At 37.6% G+C, this 21171-nt stretch overlaps 1 protein-coding gene across 1 annotated transcript in view; it reads right to left on the minus strand.

Annotated features, from left to right (window-relative positions):
- Nucleotides 1–21171, minus strand: part of LOC308045506 (connector enhancer of kinase suppressor of ras 2-like) — a gene marked incomplete at both ends in the record, with an annotated part of 166383 nt that overhangs the window by 144948 nt on the left and 264 nt on the right. The window lies entirely within an intron of this gene.

Genomic DNA, 21171 nt, shown 5'->3' on the forward strand with positions numbered 1-21171 from the left:
ATAGCAATGGTATGCAAGGTCATTGATAAAAATGGATGAGAGTGGATGCACATCTCACAAGAGGGGCAACGAGAAACAGGTGACCAAAAAACTGACCAACTGAAGTGTAGCATCCCCTTCATGTCATACTTCATATAAAAGTGGGAGATCACAAGGATCAGTTGCTGGGACTTTCAAGATTGGTTTTGTATATTTTGTATTATTTTCTCTATTTTTATTGGTAGCACTAGTAAAACATTTTTAATTCTTCCAACTCTCTTCTCTCTGTCCTTCTTTTCCTCCCAATCGCCTGTCGTTACTGGGAAGGGGTGAGAGGGAGGGGCTGAAGGGAGAAAGGGAGGGCAGAGGGGGTTAACAATACATCTGCCATGGTTTTATTGTCACCCCACAATCAAACCTCGACAGAAATAAAATAATTAACCCATTTATTTACAGTAGACTTAATTTTTAAAAATTAATTTGAATAAATTGATAATTGTATAAATCCTGAAGAGCTGTTGGTATAAACGCATAATAATGGCAGTGCTACCTGCGGAACACAATTCAGGCACACAGCCCTGCTCAGGTTACCGACTGCCGGCCACTACCTCATGTTGAAACTGGCTGCTATGATGTGACAGGGCTGTTGCAAGCAATTTTCAAATGTAAACCACTGGGCTGAATTTAAATAACCTGTGAACACTTCAACAAGTCAGACCAAAGGATCCAAATGAAGTTTAGTAGGTGTGGATTCCTATAATTCGTGCACAGTATCTCTCATGGAAATATGTTTGCCTGCATGTTTTTCTTTCTGTAGTCTGAAGAGAAGACAATGAGTCTTTCCTCTGCTGAACTCCAGGCTGCTCAGAATTCATTCACTGACTTGACCTGGAAAGCTGACAAAAAAGATCAGCGTAGACTCCGTCAGCTCCACCTCCTCTCTTCCTCCTTTTGTGAGTTTCCAATCCTCCCTTTGATAATTTATGTAAATATTACAGTCACCTGTAATAGCTGTCGCTTTTGTGTCAGTGGTTGCAATAATTCTCCATCTCCGCTAACGTACGAGACAAATGAGCCAAAGGACAGTACCATTTCCCAGGGAATATCCTTGTCTGATTTCAAGCTTCCACCAGTATTGTCAGTGTTAGTATGAATAGCAGAAAGCCTGTAAAGAGCCTTCAAACCTAAAGATTCATTAGAAGAGCCTGCTTTTTTTGTCCTTTGCAGCCAATGCTTTCAGTCTTATCCATCACTGTTCCCTTGTTGAAGTCTATCGCTCTCCACTGTCACACATTATGCATCTGCTTCTCTTGCTTTTAATATTCTTAATACTTACCTAATGTTCTCTTTTTTTGGCACGTTACTGCTTTTACGAACTTCTTTATTCTGGAAAACTGCCAGACATATCAATCCTCTGCAGTGTCTTTTTTTCCTCCCCTTGGAAGTTGCAGGCGCGCAGTCCGGCCGTTTTGCTTGCCCCGGTGATCTTGATATGAACTGATTGTCCTTCATTTAGTCCACACACTCTTGCTTCCAGCTTACAAGTGAAAGGTGTTCACTTTGTGTGTAATTCAGGCTGGAGGGAACTTGAGTTTAAGATCACGTTTTCTGTGTAAGCAAGATCCTTAACTCCACCAAGTTTCAGAGACTCATACTTCTCAAACCTATTTACAGCTTTTCTTATCTACAGATGGAAACACTATCTAGTTGTCTGGGTTCTTGAAGTGTTTTAAAGAAAACTACTGGAAGGGCTATGAGCTAAAGCCTATTTTGTCAGGTAATTCGAATTTATGTTCTACCCTGACTGCATTTCCCAGTGTCACCAACACTCATGTTCAAACCCGTGGGATCCTTCTTTGCAGACACTGGGAAATCTTTTAAGCGTTGTCCGATGACAGACCTCTTTGTAGACACCCATTATTAAAAGAGACAATTTGCTGAATATTCCTACATGTAGAAAGAGGTTTTCAAGTGGATGCGATTTACATAGCGTGTGCTGATATGCAGTTTGTCATAGGGAAAGATGCTTCTTTTTGTATGGAAGAACATAGCTGAAGTGTCAGCAAAGGCTGCAGCGTGCAGTGGCTGAATGACTCCGGATACATGGCATCAAAAACACCACTTTGAATGGTAAATCAACTTCAGCCCATTTTGGTTTGGTTTTAATCAACATATGAATGTATTTTTACAAAGTTACTGTGTGGACCCAGTCCATTCTAGTCACCCTTTTTCTGTTGGCACAAGCTTCATGAGATGTCCAGGCTCATGTAAGTCTACTTATTATTTACTTTTACTTTACAAACAGCTATGATACTAGAAGATTTTATGTTATTAGTCCATGTGGTTTCTCATTTTCTTTCTTCAGAGTAACTTGATGTCCCACAGTGCCAGAGTATCACTATTTTAGGCAAATTGGACACCCCTATATGAAAATATTTGAGAGTAGTTATAAAATAAAGGAAGATATATTCACCCTTTAAGGGATTAATAACATCAGAAGTTTTCAGCATTTGGTAGACTCAGTGGTCCTGTTGTCCATAAAGAGATCTTTAGGGAAGTACAGACATTTAATTTAATCTATTTTACGTTTTATTTAATCTATTTCTTATTATTTTGTAGTTATTCATACAAATACGGAAATCAAAGCCAAGTAGATGAGACAAATGCAGTTTGTTCTCCTACAGACAAGGCACCTATGGGGATAAACTAAATGTGACCCTGAGAGCTGTCAAAGCAAATTAACTGGTCAGGAACCATCTAAACTAATTCAAATTTAAACTGCATAAAACTAAAAAAGAGAGGTCTTTCAGCTGTCATACTTAACATTTAGACCTACAATGTTCAGAGAATGAGATGCACCTTCAATTTATTTTTCCTAAAGCACAAACATATTTAAAAAATAAACAGTAATGTCTGAAGCATCACTGAATTATTGCCAACAGCCAGAACGAGCTAAAAAACAAAACAAAACACCACAAAAACCACCAAGCAAATAAAATCAACCAAACAAAGCAACCAACCAATCAGCAAACAAATAAAAATGAAAAAGGAAAAAAGACTTCTTTTGAGATGGAAATTAATTCAGGAAGAGTTATCATAACTGCCAAACTGGTAACGTGGTTACTGGGAATTTAAGTTGTAAGCAAAACCACCCTTCATTTTCCAGGCAGATGAGCCAAATGCCGCAGGAGAGTCTTAAATCACAGGTACTTTCTTGGAGTGAAATCCTTTTGGTGATAAAGGCAATTTCTCTTGCAAAAAGATACAGTCTATATTCTGAAAACTGGCCAAATCATAATTGTGAAATTCAATGTGAACAAGAAATATCAGGAGGCTATAAAATGCTAAAGTCAGCTGTTAGGGAGAAAAAGTTCTGGTGACTATTATGAGTTATGGGACAATTTCATAGAAATGCAAGTTCTGATATCATTCTTGACTACATACATTACATAAAATTGACAATATCAAAACATGAGGCAATTAAAGATCCGGTTCACATTAAGACTGCAGTTAGAAAAGCTTCCAGAACATATTTCCCTGGAATGACCCTAACCTTTGTTGAGGATCTCACCATCTGTATTTTGTAGTAAATGTATTACTAAATAATAACCATGCTCATTCCACAACTGCTGAAAATACAGCGATAACCAGATGCTCCACACTCAAGCTCACGAGCCCATCTGCAAAGGTTTGACACTCGAATGTAATTGTTCGAGTACTCGTTTGAATTGTATAATAAATGTTCATAATTGCACCCAATTAATTCAAGGATTAACACCACAGTGAAGATGTAGATACACAGTATGAGCTACTGACCACAACAGTGCACCAGATGTATTGGAAGGAAAAAGACTGTTTTCCCAGCCAGATTATAATTCTACTGAAGGTTACCTTCAAATCTGTTGGCTTTCTTCCGGAATTGATAAATGATATGGCCAGTTGGAAGCCTGTAACATTTAGCAAAAGATGTTATCTGTAAAACCTCTACAGAAAAGTACGATCTATCATTTTTTCTCATCTGACCTTCCACGTAGTTGTCGTCTATCAGAAGGGACAACCACAAGTGTCCCAAAGAACCACCAGAGAAGTCCAACTCCGATACACCAGGTACTGTGCTAATTCTGAGAGGTGCTGTTCTCTGATATATGAAAACCACTTTTTTCTGACTCTCAGCACAGCCAAGTTATTTTGTACAGCAGTTGTTTAACTGGGTCTCCCCTCGTGACCCTCCTGTCATTTCTTTTAGCAGATCCCTTCATAAAAGCCCACTTGCTGCAGGTATTGATTTCTACTCTGCTTGCTCCCTGGAGCTTCTCTGTATCACTTTTATGATGCTTATAATAGCAATCCTCTTTTGCAAAGTGGAGATCACATTTATAATTTACGTGTTTGCCTATCAGAGCAACCACATGTTTTTATTAGGTTCTGTTCTCATTCCGACTTTGCTTTTGATGACATTCTTGCCTTGGTCCAAGAAAATGGGAAAATTGTGTGAATTTAGCTGGACTTTTGTGTATTTCTGAAGACCTTCATGAACCGGCGATGACAAGAGTGGATCCAGCTTCAGCTGATCTCCAAAGATGACTTAATTCAGCTGCTGAATTCAGGATGAGCAAGATCAGATGTTTTAGGAAGAGAACACAAACATCAGTTCGCATTTAGGGATGCTGGGACACTGCTTCCCGTGTTCGAAACACTCAGTCTTCTGGGACAAAATGTACCGAGAAATGAGCCCTTGCAAGTCTATCTCTGTAAAATCAACAAAAAGAATGTCTTACAGAATCAAATTTCTTATAATTTTATTCCTTTTTATCCCCCCTTAATGTCTTGCTTTCATTTTCTTCCGATGAAACACTTAAAATAGAGCAGTTGGTTAGAAAATCAGAACCGAAGTGAAAGTTTTCTGACTCAGATGTAATATGTTAGTGTTCCACATTCTAACTATGCCTTTTAATTTTGTAACAAGCATTAGTGGAAGGGCTGACAAATGGCAGAAACCTGGAAAAAAGCCACAAAAGAATTCTTCGCTCTTCTTTTTCTTTTCCCCTGCTGCCCACAAAGAGCAAAGGAAATATGTGAGATGACATCAGTGAGGAAAAAATAGAATCAAGAGGGAGAGATGTGATGGAAATTCCTATAAAGTCTGTTCTGTGATTAGAGGTATCGTAAAGCTTATGAAGAAATGCTGGGGATTGCCTGGAGTTTTCTTCTGACTCAGAGGCATCATCACACGGTGGGACAGACAGCTGGAGTCTGTGTGAAATGACAGTGTTTTCCAATGAACTTATTACAGCAAAAGGAAAACAATATTCTATGCATTTCTTCAATTAAAAAGAGCTAGGATGGGTAGCCTGTTTTGAACTGAAACACACAAAAAAACCAGTGCTTTCTACTTATCCATGAACTAATTAAAATCTACAGCGCAGGGAGTACCAAGAGAGAAATGAGAAAATTCTATGTATTCAGTTAATGCCCAGCACTTAGTGTCAGGTTTTTCTTGTCTTAAAGGTCTGCGCAGTGCAGAACTGAAAAGAAAGTAAGCACAGTATTCTTAATCTATTAAATTGCTAAAATAAATATTTTTGAGTGTAGGACTGGTTATGAAGAGATAGTTCTCTGCTTCCACATTGTAAGATGCGAGATAAGAGAATGAGAAAAGCAGGAAGTTTCTGAGCAACATTAAGTAACATACCCCTGAAATAATTTTGGTTTTTGCACATCGCCCATGGCTTTAGTTCTGGAAGTTCCACACCTATAATTAACGCCCAAAGAAACCATTGTTTTCACCTTCTTGACAGCGAGAAAAAATATTGCTCACTGGAAACATGAAGACAACCTGATATCCTTGCCCTGAGAATGAAATTTCCTGATTCTGTTTCACCACCAGCGTAATTGTGTCACTTCAAAGGAGGCAGGAAGATCTCAAATGTGTCTCCTCTCCCCATCCCAAGGCCCCAGGGCTTCAGCTACTGCTGCCATCTCAAGGCTGGCACCCCGGCAAAATGTATGAAAGTCTGTAATTAAATACTTATTTAGATTTCAGAATTCAAGGTTGGAATTTGTGATAAAGTGTTAGACTTCCAGTGCACAAAGAAATAATGGAAGTTTGGCTGAGGAGATGTGCTGTCCTGTTAGAATAATTTTACGCCTAAAAATTTTGTATTTCCTTGCAAAAAGGGCACATTAAAAAGGAAGACTAAGGAGTTTTGACAAAGATGATGACAGAGCTTTTGAATGGTTCTATGGCAGAATACTCTTCATTTTGCTATAATTCTCCTTGGTGGAGCCTACACTTCTTGGCTTAGTGTACATACTGGTTGAGGACAGATTGTTTTGGTTTGTTTTGATGTTTGTTTGATCTTTGCATCTTCTGTTTTTGAAAAGGATCAACCTTCTAGGCCAACACTTTCTACAGGGTAATGACATATATCACAAAGACCCAGCTGTATCTTTCCAGTAGAGTTGGCTGTTCAAACACAATGTTCCAGAATTGCATTATTTGATGTTTTCTCATCTTGCTCTTCCTCCTCCTCCACAAATTTCATACTGATGCGGGTTTTTTTTTAAGGATAACATCAAAGAAGCCTGTACGCATGTCAATCCCACGGTGATACTTTGCACATCGCTCGCGTTCGTGTTATGGAAATGGGAGAGAATCACTGGTAGGAAAAAGCTGCTACAAAGCAGGTAGTGATTTAATGAAAAGCACAAAGATTGAAAGGGGTTTGTCAGAGCCCCATGTGATATGAATGTTAAGAAGCCCATTCACGTCACCAGCATCCCTGCTGCACCTCCCATTCTCCCTCCTTTTTCAAGCCAACCTGAATAAAGGGAACTGTGAGCTCAGGAAAACCTTAAACTGTGTCGTCCGTCTATCCACAATCAATGCAGCACAGTTCATCATTTTTTTTAACTAAATTAACTTTTTTTTTTGCCCTATCTGCATCTCTTTTGACACTGGAGCAACATAAGACATATTTAGAATGTAGTTACTTTTGGAAAACTGTATTTCTACACTCAAAAAAAAAAAAAGGTTTTTCTTTCAAAGAGGAATGTTCAGGTAGTATATATTTAAATAACGAAAGTGTGCCTAATGCATAGTTTAACATGTAAGTTTAGCTCTGAGGATCTGATCTTCACTTGAAGCACTGAAAATGTGAACTAATGCAGCTGAAAAAGAAATAAAGTAAAACTGTAAAGCCACTATTAAATGAGAGTTTGCTGAAGTCAGGAATTTCTGCCCAAAATTGTTTGGGGATTGCAGCCAAGCTAAACCTATAGGTGTTGGAGTTCACAGAGCCAACACAGTTTTTGGCTCAGCAAGTCTACAAATTTTACCTGAATTCTTTTTCAAAAAGATAAAAAAAGTGCTTTTGCCATTGGGGCACTTCAGTTCCACCAAACGCTATTGATTTGTTGAGTTTGTTCCTTCAAGGACACAGTATAACACTAAACAGCACCATGTCCTACAAGCAGTCCCACTGATCTGACTGCACCGTTCAGGGTCACCTGTGGGTGAATAAAGTAGTTTTAATTATCCAATATGAAAAATTAAAGTGGATTTTCCTTTACATTTAATAAGGGAGAATTCCTTTTGTTTCCAAACCAGATTGTTTTTGTAAGCAATGCGGCCCAAATCCATTCACAGTTGGACACAGTGATTCGCAGTGGAAGTGTACCAGTGCTTTACATTGTGGGGAGACATAGGAAAATCAGGCATCATTCCATTTAAGTAAGGGTTGTTTCTATATATAGACTGTCATTACCAAAAAGTCCATTGTAACAGTACCTAACCTGTCGCATCCTTCAAAATAAATGATATATCCAAGTAATTAACACTGGAAAAAGTAGACTGGATGGTAAAATACTTCACTTTATTAAAATTTGTTCTGGCACCACATGATAGAGGAAACTACTGTTTTTATAGATTTTTTTGATTTTTTAATCTAGCAGTGGCTTTTTTACCATAAGTAAATAGACTGTAGTATTTAAGTGCCTTTGAATTCCAAGGGATTTGACACCCCCAAGTGTAATTTAAGGCTTTTTAAATTAATAAATATTTTCTAAAAATATACTACAGAATAAATCACAGTATAATTACTCAGCTTTTCTTGTCCTGTGTCTGAGAAGTTTTCTATAATTCTTATCCACTTTTCTTGTAGAAAAACTTTATTACATCAAGAAAGAATATAAACAACAACATATTTTTAATTTATTTTCACATCCTCTTGTTTTCCTCACCATCCTTCTCTGCCTCATCCTAATGCAAATCAAGAAGTTAATTTGCATGCATTACTTTAATTTCAAGCTTGATAAGATTATATTGTTAAATATTGGCAGTACGCTTTTTTACCAACAGATTCTTCTTCAGCCACATATTTTTGCATCGGCAAATTGCAGCTAAAGTCAATGGACACTGATTTCTAGATGCTCTGTAGAATTTCAGATTTCTTCCTGACTGACCTGCTAAAAATAATTAGCTATTTCCTTATGCTGAAGTGACAGCTACCTGCGAAACAGCAGGCATTCGCAACACTATGCAGCCTAAGGCTTTTTTTCTTAAATTACTAGTATAATGAAGATTGCAGCAAGTCATACTTGTTGAATAAATTGTGAAGATGCTTTAGCTTAACAAATCAAAGACGAAACCAAATACACTAAAAAAGGAACAGAGAATTAATAATGTTTTGCCATAGGCTCGGGTTCACAAAGTACTTGGCTTATGATGACCAGACTATGTGATTTTGTTTCCATAAATGATTCCTGGTTAATACTTGGGCATGAATTAGTGTGTGACCTATCGATGATACCTGTAAGGGTTGTTGGGCCTTAGACAACAAAAGGGTTCTCTCCATCATGGCTTGGGGATAATGCAACACAGTATCATTAGGTGAAAAACCATCAGATATACGTATTACTGAATGAAGGTTCATTATGTTCAAGCTGCACGTGCTTGTAATAAGAGGTTGTCCCTTTGGCCAAACAGGTTGCTCCACAAGTGCAGGAGGAGTGGAAAGGGTGGCCACAGGAGTGATTCTTAGGGTCAGCAGGGAAGACTCAGGGACCACAGCAGAACCATCACCTCGTTTGCCTTATCCCCTGTTCAGTGGGCTTCTACTCCTCCTGGGTATACACCTGAGCTTTTGTACCAAGACTTACATTAGTATGTTTGTACTAAGCAAATTCATACCAAGTCTTGACATTGCAGTACAATATGGATCCACAACACACGCACATTTAGAGAAGGAAATTTACCACACAAAAATCAGTGTGCCATAAAACATCTTCTGAAAATGAGTTTTGACAAAAGATATGTAAGTTATTTTCTACTTCTAACATGTTTCAGAATAAGTCAGTAACTTGACAAGCACTGCATATGCTTTTGGAGAGCTGCAGAGCTCAGCAGGGATAGTAAGGAGCTTTCCTTCAAGAGCAGTCCACCTGAAGGCCTTAATTCTATCATTAAAAAGACGTTTTTGTATTCTTGTAACAATTGACTGATGATTCCCAACCCATATGCTTGTACCAGATGTCTGAACTTTCACAGGCCCAATTGTATTTATTCCTTCAGATAAACTATTTCATATTACTTAATAATAATAAAGATCACAATTTTAATTGTCATCACTTCAAATCCAAACACAGAAAATATTATTTATAAGAGGCTTCAATTTTTCCCCTTGTTTAATGGGCTTCTTCTGTGCTGTGTTTAGGATTTGGGATGAGAATAATGTTGATCATCTCCCTGATGGGTTAAACCACAACAGAGTTATATACGTGCAGAAAAAACGCTTCCATCTTGAAGATGTGATTTCTCCAATGACGCCATTGCTGGCCAGATCTTCTGTCCTGAAGCAGTTTCCCTGCATTGTGGAACAACAATTGTGATTCTAAAGTGCAAGCACCCAAAATGAAATTTTAGACCTTGTATGTACTACAGACACTCCTGGTAATAACCACCATTTCTCTGCATTTCACCGTGTCTACCTGTCACTTCTAAGAGTTGTTGCTCTCAAAATACTTATTGCTTGTAAAGCTCAGAACCTTTATCAGCATCATACTCAAACTTCTCGTATCTCTTTCAGTCTCTACCAACTCTGTCTGTCACTGTGGGCATTCCCTTTAACAATCCAAAAATTCCCCGAACCACGCAACAGCAGAGTTTTGTGTTGAAATACTGCTATATCGGACACACCAGAGCCTAAAAGAAGTTAATAGTCCACAATGTATACCAGGTCTCTATTGCTGTTTCACAGTAAATATTGCTTTGTCCCAGGTTACTTGAGTTGAAGAAGAACCTCACAAGCAGCAAGATGTTAATAACGACCCTCATTTACACCGTGTCGCTCATGTCAGATGTTTCAAACTCTGTTGTAAAAGCTGCACAAGGACAATGTTATCCTTAACTGAATTGCCAGCTGTGGACTGAACTGTGATTGTTGTTTAAAGCAGAAGTGAACCACCCAGCACAGGGAGAGCAGACAGTGCAATCTACCTACCCGCTTTCAATAAGAGCAGACGAGCGTACAAGCTTTAACAGTGTTTTTCAAAGCATTTTGACAGCTTTCCATCACTTAATTCTCTTGAAAACCCAGTTTAGATCACATAAGCATGTACTTTCATCAGCAAAAAAATAGAAACATCACCATGATGTCTTGGTTTAAAATAGATGTAGAAAAATGATCATTTTCTGAATCATAAACATCATATTTAACTTTATATTAGCGTATGTGTTTCTAATCTGATGTATCTACAAACCGGTGCCTGTGTATCTGTATATAAGCAGTGCTTTTCAACTACAGATGTGTGATTGCTTGTGTATTTTTTATCAGAAGTCATACCTGCATTTGCCTATAACTGCACTAGACTACTAGATCCTCTTTCAACCGTCCCCTAGGTAGGTTTTTTTTTCAACTCCTCCTTGTCTGTGAGTGTTTATCTATTTTTTGAGTCAAACTGATGAGTTAAAACACAGGAGCTGGAAACAGAAATTGCACAGAGGGAAAATAGAAGCTAACGAACATTGGAAACAAGCACAGCTTTAAAAACATTGCTTCTTTGCTGGCTATTGGTTAGTTCTGTCAATTCTTGGTAGATCACTATAAATATTAAATTTAAAAAAAAAAAGAGAGAGAGAATAAAGATAATATAGTGGTGGACAAATGTACTGTGATCTAAAATGTCCCTCGAGAATATTTCCTAATTATACTGCTTGATCAGTTTTATTACCTTACACAGAATAGCCAGTCTACAAGATATACTGACACTTCTGTATAGAGAATGCTACACTGTAATAATGGATTTATTTTTGCATAGTTGTGTCTCATTTACTAGTCTGACTTGTGGGCCAGGTTTACCTGTATGCCAGATTCACTCATATGAGCTCAAATTAATAAAGAAACACCAGAATTTCTTGTTCTGTTTTACTGTACAACTGGTATTGACAGCCATCCGGATTGAAAGCAACACAGATGATAATGCATCTATCACCTATAAATACTACTGAATTTCTATATTTTCAGTACAAATCTCAGATAATGTCCCTTTCCTAAGATTAGTACAGATAAAGAGATGGTGGGATGGACCTTAGGGGAAGACCACAAGTTTTCTTCAAATATGTAATTTCCAATAATTCTGAGGCATCGCGTGAATTTCTCTCTGAGCACAACTGGTCATCTAGACATGTACATCAAGTTTACTGAATAATCCTGCCTACAGAAAGTGGTAGGATGACTCTCAGACTGAAACAACATGAAATAATCTTACCTTCAAGCTCCTCTGTACTTCTTGGACACAATCTAGAAATTGAGTTTGTTTTTAACTCCCCAAAGAATCACAGTTCCCACTTCAAAATGTACTTTTTTAGAATAAGAAGTTGGCCAATATTTTAACATATTCACTAAATGGCTCTTTTTTTCTTTTTTTCTTTTTTTTTTCTGTATTATTTCTTTGCACCAAAACTAAAAAATGTAAATTCTGTTATCATTTAGGGAATGCTTAGTCATGGAGCTTCATTATCATGCTTTGGGGATGGTAGCTGTGTACTAGAAAAAGCTATTGGCTCCATAAGAATTAGCGATGGTCTGATAGACACATCATAATTAATCCTGGTACATCTCGAACTGCTGGAAAATTACAATAATTGTGTTAGTATTTTATGTAATTTATGAATTTTGTATATAATTGTGGCCTTCTTAATCTTCTTCATGAAACTTTCTCATCAGCTTGAGGACACCAGTCCCAGGTGTGGCTTGCATAGATAATATGAACCCAGGCTTGCCCAGATGCCTACCAGGGTTAACCATAGATGCAGCTTATTTCCCTCTGCTCTTTCACCATTGTCATTGGCTTCATTATGAGAACAAACCATACTGTTTAATTTTGCTGGTGGCATTGCCCTTTCGTGTGGCAGCTTACCAGTTTGCAAGCAAATATTGAAATATTGTCCATCATTTTATGGGAATTCCAGCTATTAAAAACAAGTGTGACATTAGACAATCAGCAGGGCAGTCTGACATTACATGGAAAAACCAAACAGCTTTGGTTCACATGGAATTTCTGCCTGGACGTATGACATGGAAGCTGGAGACCTATCAAAGACATTAATGGGGTACTTAAATACCTTTGAAAACAAATGCCTTTGAAAAAATGCCAAGGGTTATGTGGAATTAATTCAATCCAAATGCCAGGATTCCTTATATATCAACATCCTTTTACTGAAAAAGGTTTTCATAAAAGAAAATAGGAAATAAAAAATAAGATTTTAACAATAAAGCATGCTATTTTAACACTGGAGGACCTCACAAAGGTGACCTTATCATTGAAATAACTGCAAAACTACCTTTAGCCATGTAAAATTTATGGAACTTCACAGTGGAGAGAAGATGCAAAGAGCAGCCCACAATAAACAGGGAATAGGAAAGCTTTTTTTTCACATACTAAGTGATATTGATGGTTTCTTGAATGATTCAGAGATTGAATTAAAACACTTTCATTGAATGATCATTTGAGCAATTTGGTTTCTAGTTAAAGTATTTCCTCACTTGCTGATATGCAAATAATGATTTCTGCTGCTACCACAAAAGCTACTGATAATTAGTTCTGAGAATGATCAGAAAAACAAGAAACAGCTCATAAGATCTCCCAGTGCATCTTTATTTCAGTGCATGATGGTTTCCTTAGCACATCTCCTAGTGGTTTTAGGTCCACTTTTGAAAGTCTCAAGAAACGTTTTCCTCCATTTTCCTAAGAAAACTGTAATTATTTCAACTATTATTATCTACCTTTCTATTTCCCATGAGAAAATTTCCTGCTTCTCTATGTATGGTTATGATTTCCCTGGTTTATGATTTAGATTTTTTTTTTTCATTTTTGATCGATTATTCACCAATTCTCTTCATTTTCCAAAATTTATGTTCAAAAATACAGCACCTTTGAGCTACTGCACTAAGTGGATCCATTTCTTTTTAAGACATTCAAGCACCGAATATTCTAAACTTTTCTATTCATTCTGAACTTCTCTTACATTGCCTGTTCTCTCCAACTATATGATTCAAACACAAGGTTCAAAGTGTTTTTTCTCTGCTTTGAATGTATTTTACCTCTATAAACCATCAAATTGTTTTCTGTATAACTAAGGAAAATTCTCAGCATGCCTTGGCAATGAAAAATTAAACTCTTTTGGCAATGAGCAATTAAAATCTCTCCTTACTGTTCTGTAATTTAGGCCATTTTCATCACAAGCTCGTTGTTCATGCTGAGTGATCAATAACAGATGCCTACATATCTTCCCTAGTTTTAGGAACGTGCCCACTGCAGCACATCCCTCTCTACTATATGTTCCTCCTCATTGCAAAGAATTTCATAAACAGATACCATTCTTGAACCACCTCCCCTGTGTCTTCCAGACAAGCAGCATTTCACCCTCTGAAGGAGAAGTTAGAAGCATCCTTGATATTTACAGCAGATTTCAAAGTAGAATCAGTGAAACACCAATATTTACCATCTTCCAGCTGCACCTTAAAGCCACAAGTTGTGCTAAGGCTCTTCAGGCAAGTGGTTTTCAACTTGCTCAAATTTATCTGCCACTGTTGAAATGGTGACTGTTTATTTATAAAAGAATACTTTGATGGAATTGCACGCATCTGCAACGTACAGAAGTACCCCCAGTTTGCCGAGCTTAAGATCAAAACTTTCTGATATACCTCACTTCATTTTTGTTGTCTGCTAATGATTAGTATGGACATGTTTTTGTTATTTTGAAAATAAATTTTTGAAAAAGTAGAAGTATTTGCATTTCAGGGCGGACAGTACAGTATAGCAGCTGAGCTTTGTGTTACTTTGCTTATCACCCCAACTCTGTACTACAGTACAAGAAAAACTCCTGCAAGGGACTGGACCCTGACTAGAGAATATTGGGGAGAGGGGAGAAAAGGATCTTATCATCCCTATTTTGTTTCTTCCATTCTTTTCTCCTATTGCTCTCCCTTCATTGTCTTCTGGATTTTGAATGCAGTTCACTTCCAGATCACTGCAACTCTCTCTGAGATATTTAAGGGTTGAGTTAGAATTTTTTTAATGTTAAATGAATGAATTACTTCACAATCTGATGATTACTTCCCATCTGATTATGAAAAAGGCAGGAAACATACTACTAGAGAATAATAATAATAATAAGGATAAACAAGAGGAGAAGGACAAAAAGAGACTAGTGGAAGCTGGTGGAGAGAGAGAGTTCTAACATGCTCTTCATTCAAGTGATAATTGCTGTGTCTGAGTTATCGAGCTGATGACAGTACTGTCTGTGTTAACTCAAACAGAGGTAGTTCTGCATGTAAAGCAAAAAGCAGACGTGTCAAACTAATCCTTTCTATAGTTGTAGTACTTTCAGTGTAGTTACAGAAGACACAATTTCTGCTTACGGACTCCTGAGATCCATAGAGGTTTTCTGGGCTTTGGATGAATGAAAAAGGTGGGCGTGTTTGTAGAGAGTAAAGCTGAATGTATTCTGTAAAACTACTGACTGTTACATTTTTATTTTAAACATATCACCTACATTATAACTAACATGCACCTCAGTCTTTTTATAATTCATTTTTACTGGAAAACAATTGCTGGAGAATTCAAGTAGGAAAAACCAAACATTGCATTAGACTTGAATTCTTCGGAGTGCATCACTATAGAAGGTCAACAAGGATACTTGTTGGGAGCTGCTTGAGTATTAGGTAATCAGAAATAATTCCATTTTGATTCATCACTAGAGCTCTTCAAAAATACAACCTTATAATTTTTTTTTTCTCTGAATCCTATAATGATAACTCACGAAGCTCCATCTTTCCAACTCCTGTCATCCCTACAATGGCATCAGGAAACGGGGGAAAGTTTCATGTTTAGTAAAAAAAAAAAAAACAAACTGAATTACAAAAGAAGCATTTAGAAGATATGTACAAAATCATTCTGGAGGAGAGGATGAATGTATGTTATTGCTCAGCAATATTCTATACTACTATAGTTTATTAATTACAGTGCTTCATTTAATTAGTGTCACTAATTCCACCAGCAGAACCACAACCTCCATTTCTGTCAGCATGGCAGGACAGCTGTTCTCAAAAACAATGGCATTAAAAGGACAAGTTCTTTCCTTTTTAGCTTTTAAACCTTTGTAGGTGCTAAAATAATTTTGCAAAACACCTCAGGACAAACTGTAACACACTTTTTACTTTCCTGGCATATGCAAGCATTGCAATATTTATTGTGCCTCCTGCGTTTTCTTCTTTCATTACAAATAGAAATGCAAGACATTAAACCCGTCAGAAAGAGATGTATGGAAATTTCATTAGGTAGGAATATTTCTTTACTCAGGCACATGAAGCGTCTGAGCCACAGTGCACATTTAAGAGACTTGTAAAAGCAATTCTGAAGTGTTACACTCAATGTTATGGTACACGTGTTGGTGTCATTCCTGCCAAAGCAAGGAAAAATTTAGGCTCCAGACTTAGTAGGGCAAGAAAGCATTGTCAGGATTATGTCTAAGAAGAAACCATGGAATTATATTTTTGCATGTCAGGATCCAGTATCTTTGCAGTTTCTTGACATTCAGTGACTCATTTAATGTGATCTGAAAGTGTCACCCACAGGATCCAATTTATTCTGCATTTTGCTTCCTAATATGATGCATTGTGAAATAACAGAGATTTGGAGAATTCTCTCCTTTGGAGAAATCTCTTCTGAATTTACATAGCCACTCTGTTCTCCCCATAATGGTAGAATCTGAAGAAAGTTGGGGATTTTGCATAATGTTTCTTAAGAACATATGGAAAGGTTACAAGACACAGCAATGCATGACAATTTTGTCTGGCTGCCTATACTAAGGTTCAAGACAATAAAATAAATTTCTTTACATAATGACCTGGAAGATTAGTTACGCTGGATAAATGTGACTTGAGAGACATTCATTCAGCTCAGATTTCTCTCTGCAAGCAGAATCATATTTATTTAAAAGGTTTGAATGTATCTGCTTTATAGATAGGGAAATTTTATAATAGATCCCTAAGTCTCCAGATAATAAATATAGACCATTAAATTGCTAATTTTTGCTGAAATCTTTTATGGAGACAGTGCTAATCCAGTTGGTTTTTGGAAGATACATAGACCAGTTTCTAACTGGTCCTCAGAAAGGTCCTAGTAACAATGAGGTAATAGTGATGGGGATGCAGAAATACCTCAGCCAAATAATTTCCATAGAATACTACAGCTGGACTCGAGATATGTATGTCTTTGTACAATACCCTATTCAGCTTGTGGGTCAGCTGGTCTTGGCACTAACTACGGCTGCGTGTTTACTGGGAAGGTTGAAAATGGAGTCATGGACTCAGCAAAGTGTTTTGTTGTCTATCAGGCTGCCAGTGGTAAACAGGTTGACTTAAAAGTGATGATAGTTAAAGCCTTGAAGGTACCAGGTCTTAGTTACCCTGCCAGTCTTCTGAGCTCTGTCTGGTATCTTAACCTCTTGGGTTGAAAAGAATGGGCCTTTTGTAAAACGTTAGTAAAGACAGAATGGGTATATATTTGCAGTAAATTGTTTGTTTCAGTTTTGGAATTGGTCAGAGTAGAAGGAAAACGTTGAAAGCTTTACTTTAGAACTGCCTGAAAATTCAATGTTAATTCTGAGGCCATCTGGCCCTCAGTTCTCTTCAAAACCTATTTGTCTTCAGAACGAACTGAAAAGATGTTATAAAACCTGCATTTTTCTAAATAAGATATGACCTGGTTTATCTACTCAGGCTTCAAATCGTATCTTGTGAAGTCAAGTTCCTGCATTATGGGATTCTAAGGTCACAAAGGGGGATCAAGAAAGCTAAGTATCATCCAGCTCAGTGCCTATAATGCTGCTTTTGCAGTAGATCATAACATTTAGCTGTGTCTCCAGTATACTCTAAGATTTTATACATTATGTTCCATAAATGGAGGAGACTCCCTGGTTATGACATAGTGCTACAGAACAGGTAGTGATCTAATGAAAAGCAAAAGAAGCCGGAGAAGGGGTTTGCCGGAGCCCTGCGTGACATGAATGCTAACAAGTCCACTCACGTCATCAGCTTCCCCCCTCTCATCTCCCCCTCCCTCCTTTCCTTTCTCTTCTATGAGCCAGCTTGAAATCAGGGAATTACATGCTAAGGAAAACCCTTCAGCTAAATATATAATTATTCTGCACAGGATCAGTGCGGTACTGTTAATCAGTTTACCAACTGAATTAATTATTATTTTTTCATGTCTGCATCTCCTGTTGAGAGTGGCAAAATTCTAGATTTAAAGGGGAAAAACCGAGTTGCGATGGTGAAATGAGTACCTGAAGCTGAGCATTTATTACGAGGGAAACCTCCACTGCAGGCTGTTTTGGCAAGCAAACCTCACCCTCAGTCCCCAAGACTTTGAATAACTGACTCCATGTGGAGTTATTACTTACAGGTACTTAAGAAATAACTGCTTTCTTATTTTAATTTTCAGCTGTTTATTAACATCCCATTCTCTGAAAGTCACAGCTCTGTTTCATTGCATTGTGTTTCATTTCATTTCCTTGGATTGTTTTGAAAAGTTAGTATTTATTTGTAACAAGGTGTCACTCCACTGTAAGCGAGTTCACATTTTAAATGACCTACTTGCAAACTGCTGCACTTAGGAAGTACAAAATCTTAAATGCTGCTATTTGTGAAAGTACAGAGAACACCTTTTAGATTCTACTTAAAATGAACACACAAGCTATCATGCTTTTATTAATTCTAAGTGCAAATAAGAGCCAGGAGTCATCATACTGCCCCTCTGCCACCCAAAATTCCACAAATTCTTTACAGGATTACTTTCCATAGTGCACGCATATTAGAATAGATGGCCTTTGGCTTCTGAGCGCTCCCTCTGACGAGTTGTTTGCAACTGCAAAGGGTCACCAAGTTTCACAGTAAATTCGAGATTCCTGGGCCAAAACACATTCCAGGTCTCCAGGTAGAAGTGTTACACACAGAAATATTGAAGTGCAGTTTGTCACTTACTTGTGTTAGTATGTTAAAATGAATCAAGGGGAAAACTGAGCAAGTTTGAAAACTACTCTGATTATTGATGTGCTTGCAAGGTTTATGGGTACCATTTGTTTTCCAGCAGTGCCACAATGGAATTGGAGCAAGGCAAAGTTCTTTCTCTTGAAGTGCCTTTTGGGTTCATAGCACATATCCCCAGGAAAACATTTAAGTTATGTAAGAAATGGGCACATACCGGAAGAAATGCTTACTCATTTTCTGAAGTGAAAACCATTTAGAGAAATCTATTTTTTTTTCAATTGGGAAAAAAAAAATATATAGAAAAAAGAATAGTGACTAAAAACTCTTGTTAGAAATATCTTCACAATTGATGTTTTTTGCTCCTCTGAAAACTTTTTTTTAACCACAGTGCCTTCTGGTGCGTGTTTGCTAAACTTTACCAAAAATTTTTGTATAAAGACAATTTCTTTAACACACAGGTATCTAGAGTCTTAACTTCTAGATCCTCTATAAGCCTCAAGAATCGATTTCTAAAGACCTGCATGGCCTTTTCAGGTTGTCCACGTCATTAGGTGCACTTCCCAAGCTGAATTCCGGTTGAATGTGTTCCCAAGAGATAGGATCATTTATTGACATGTTGCTTTCTATAGCAAAGGTGATATTCCACATTCATAGCACAGCAATATTTCTAAAATGTCTTTACTATACCTTTTAACGTTGTCAAAGTAGTGTACCCTTCAGTATAGCAGATCTACATAAAAGCTACCTTATCACTGAAGTATTACCAGCCATGCAGACCTTCAGCCCCTCTAACGCATTAAGAGCTACTTAGCAGAATGACTATAACTAACGGAGCTGACATACAGAATATACGTAAATGACAGGTAAACAGTGGGAACAACTGGGCATTTCTTTGTAAAGTAAGGGATTCACAAGTAGTTTTAAAGTAATTCTGCTATGCTTCTATTTGTGTACATTAGGTCTTTTCTTTGGCTACAACTGAAATATACCTTTAGGAAGGTAAACACTGGGATAAAAAAGAGGGGGTTTGTAATATTAGCATGGTAAAGATCATCAAATAAGCAGTTTTACTGTTTGTGGATCTGTAGCACTCTTGTTACCAAGGAAAATACCAATCTTGTGAATACTTCAGTGTCCATTGCACTGTCCCTATTTCTGTTGAAGCCCAGGGGCACACGCTCGCAACGCTCTCCCCGAGCCGTCCCTATGGATGCAGTCTGTAGTCCTTGTACAGAAATTTAACTGACAGGCAACTACATATGTTTGAACCTTTTATTTGTATGACCATCTTGCTTTCCATGCTATGCACTACACGTTATGGATTAATGTTAACCAAGATGCAATTAGTCTACATCGAAAAGGATAAAAAAGTAGCAGAAAGCATTTTTAAATTTAGCAACAAGTATTATACACACTTTAACATTTAATTTACATTATAATTCAAGTCATAAGCTAAAATAGCATAATGATCTGTCCACTTTTTAAATCTTAACATACTGAAAATAAAGGTGTGAATCAGAAAACTCTCCTCTGCACATCAATTAGGAATTGATTTCAAGTAATGACATTGGAGTATGGGAATCAATCCCATATCTAATGGTTTCAGGATCCATCCTGATGACCTGCTTAAGACCTTCCAATTAAGCTGAGTTCATAAACACCTGACAAACAAACTACGCACATTCCCTTAGATACCATTAGCTTCATAATAGAGTGTGCTTGTAAAAGAACAGTTTGCTCATAATCATAATGTGTCTGGTGAGCATCTCACCAGCCCAATTTCAGTTAAGTATGAAGACATACTTCAGCAAAATGAAATTAAGCCATTCTCTTATTAATCATAATACTTTGAAAGCTTTAAGGATATTATAGTGGGCATCCAATTCAACCCTCCAGTAAGTTCAGTAACCACATTACAAAAATCATTTCCATGAGTAGGTACAAACAAAATTTGCATGTCTTCTTCTTATATAATGGAGATCCCTTCTAGCAGAAATTATTTGTCTGTAAGACAGACAGCTCATCAGTAGCAATGTACAAAACCAGTAATGCATCCGACTGTGGAAATACATTTTTCCCCACTCTGGAGAGATTTGTCATCACTTATCATCACGAACAATTCTTCACCCTCCCATCCAACCCAGTCTGTTTGCAGCACAGCCAAGCATCGTAAGGCAAAACATGTCACAGCTCATGGCTGTGTTGTGAAACTGCGAATGTGCATGGAAATCATCATTCTGCCAAGTTATCGGGAAAAGAGTTTCCCCGGCAAAGCTGTGCTCAGCCCTGGTGCCAGTGAGGGACGGGGACGGGTTCAGGGACGCAGATGCGCTGGACACAACGGCAGCACGAGCAAGAGCGGCTGGGAAGCCTGAACAAATCAGGACATGTCACTAAAGGAGCAGAATCCCCCAGTCCAGCCACCGGCACCTCACGCTGCTTGTGGTACCCTAAACTACACACAAGTGCTGCACAGCCACTGCATCAGATCACCTGATATGAGCAAAACACAGCTAATCAGGGCAAATTTAAAGCAACCAAACATAATAACGTTACACTGTGTAATGCATAAAGGAGCCATGAGACACAAACACTTTATGCCTGCATTTACCAACAAATGCATTTGATCCCTACTCAGTTC

This window comes from Nesoenas mayeri (assembly GCF_963082525.1).
Source record: "Nesoenas mayeri genome assembly, chromosome: 13".
In the NCBI taxonomy this organism is placed as follows: Eukaryota; Metazoa; Chordata; class Aves; order Columbiformes; family Columbidae; genus Nesoenas; species Nesoenas mayeri.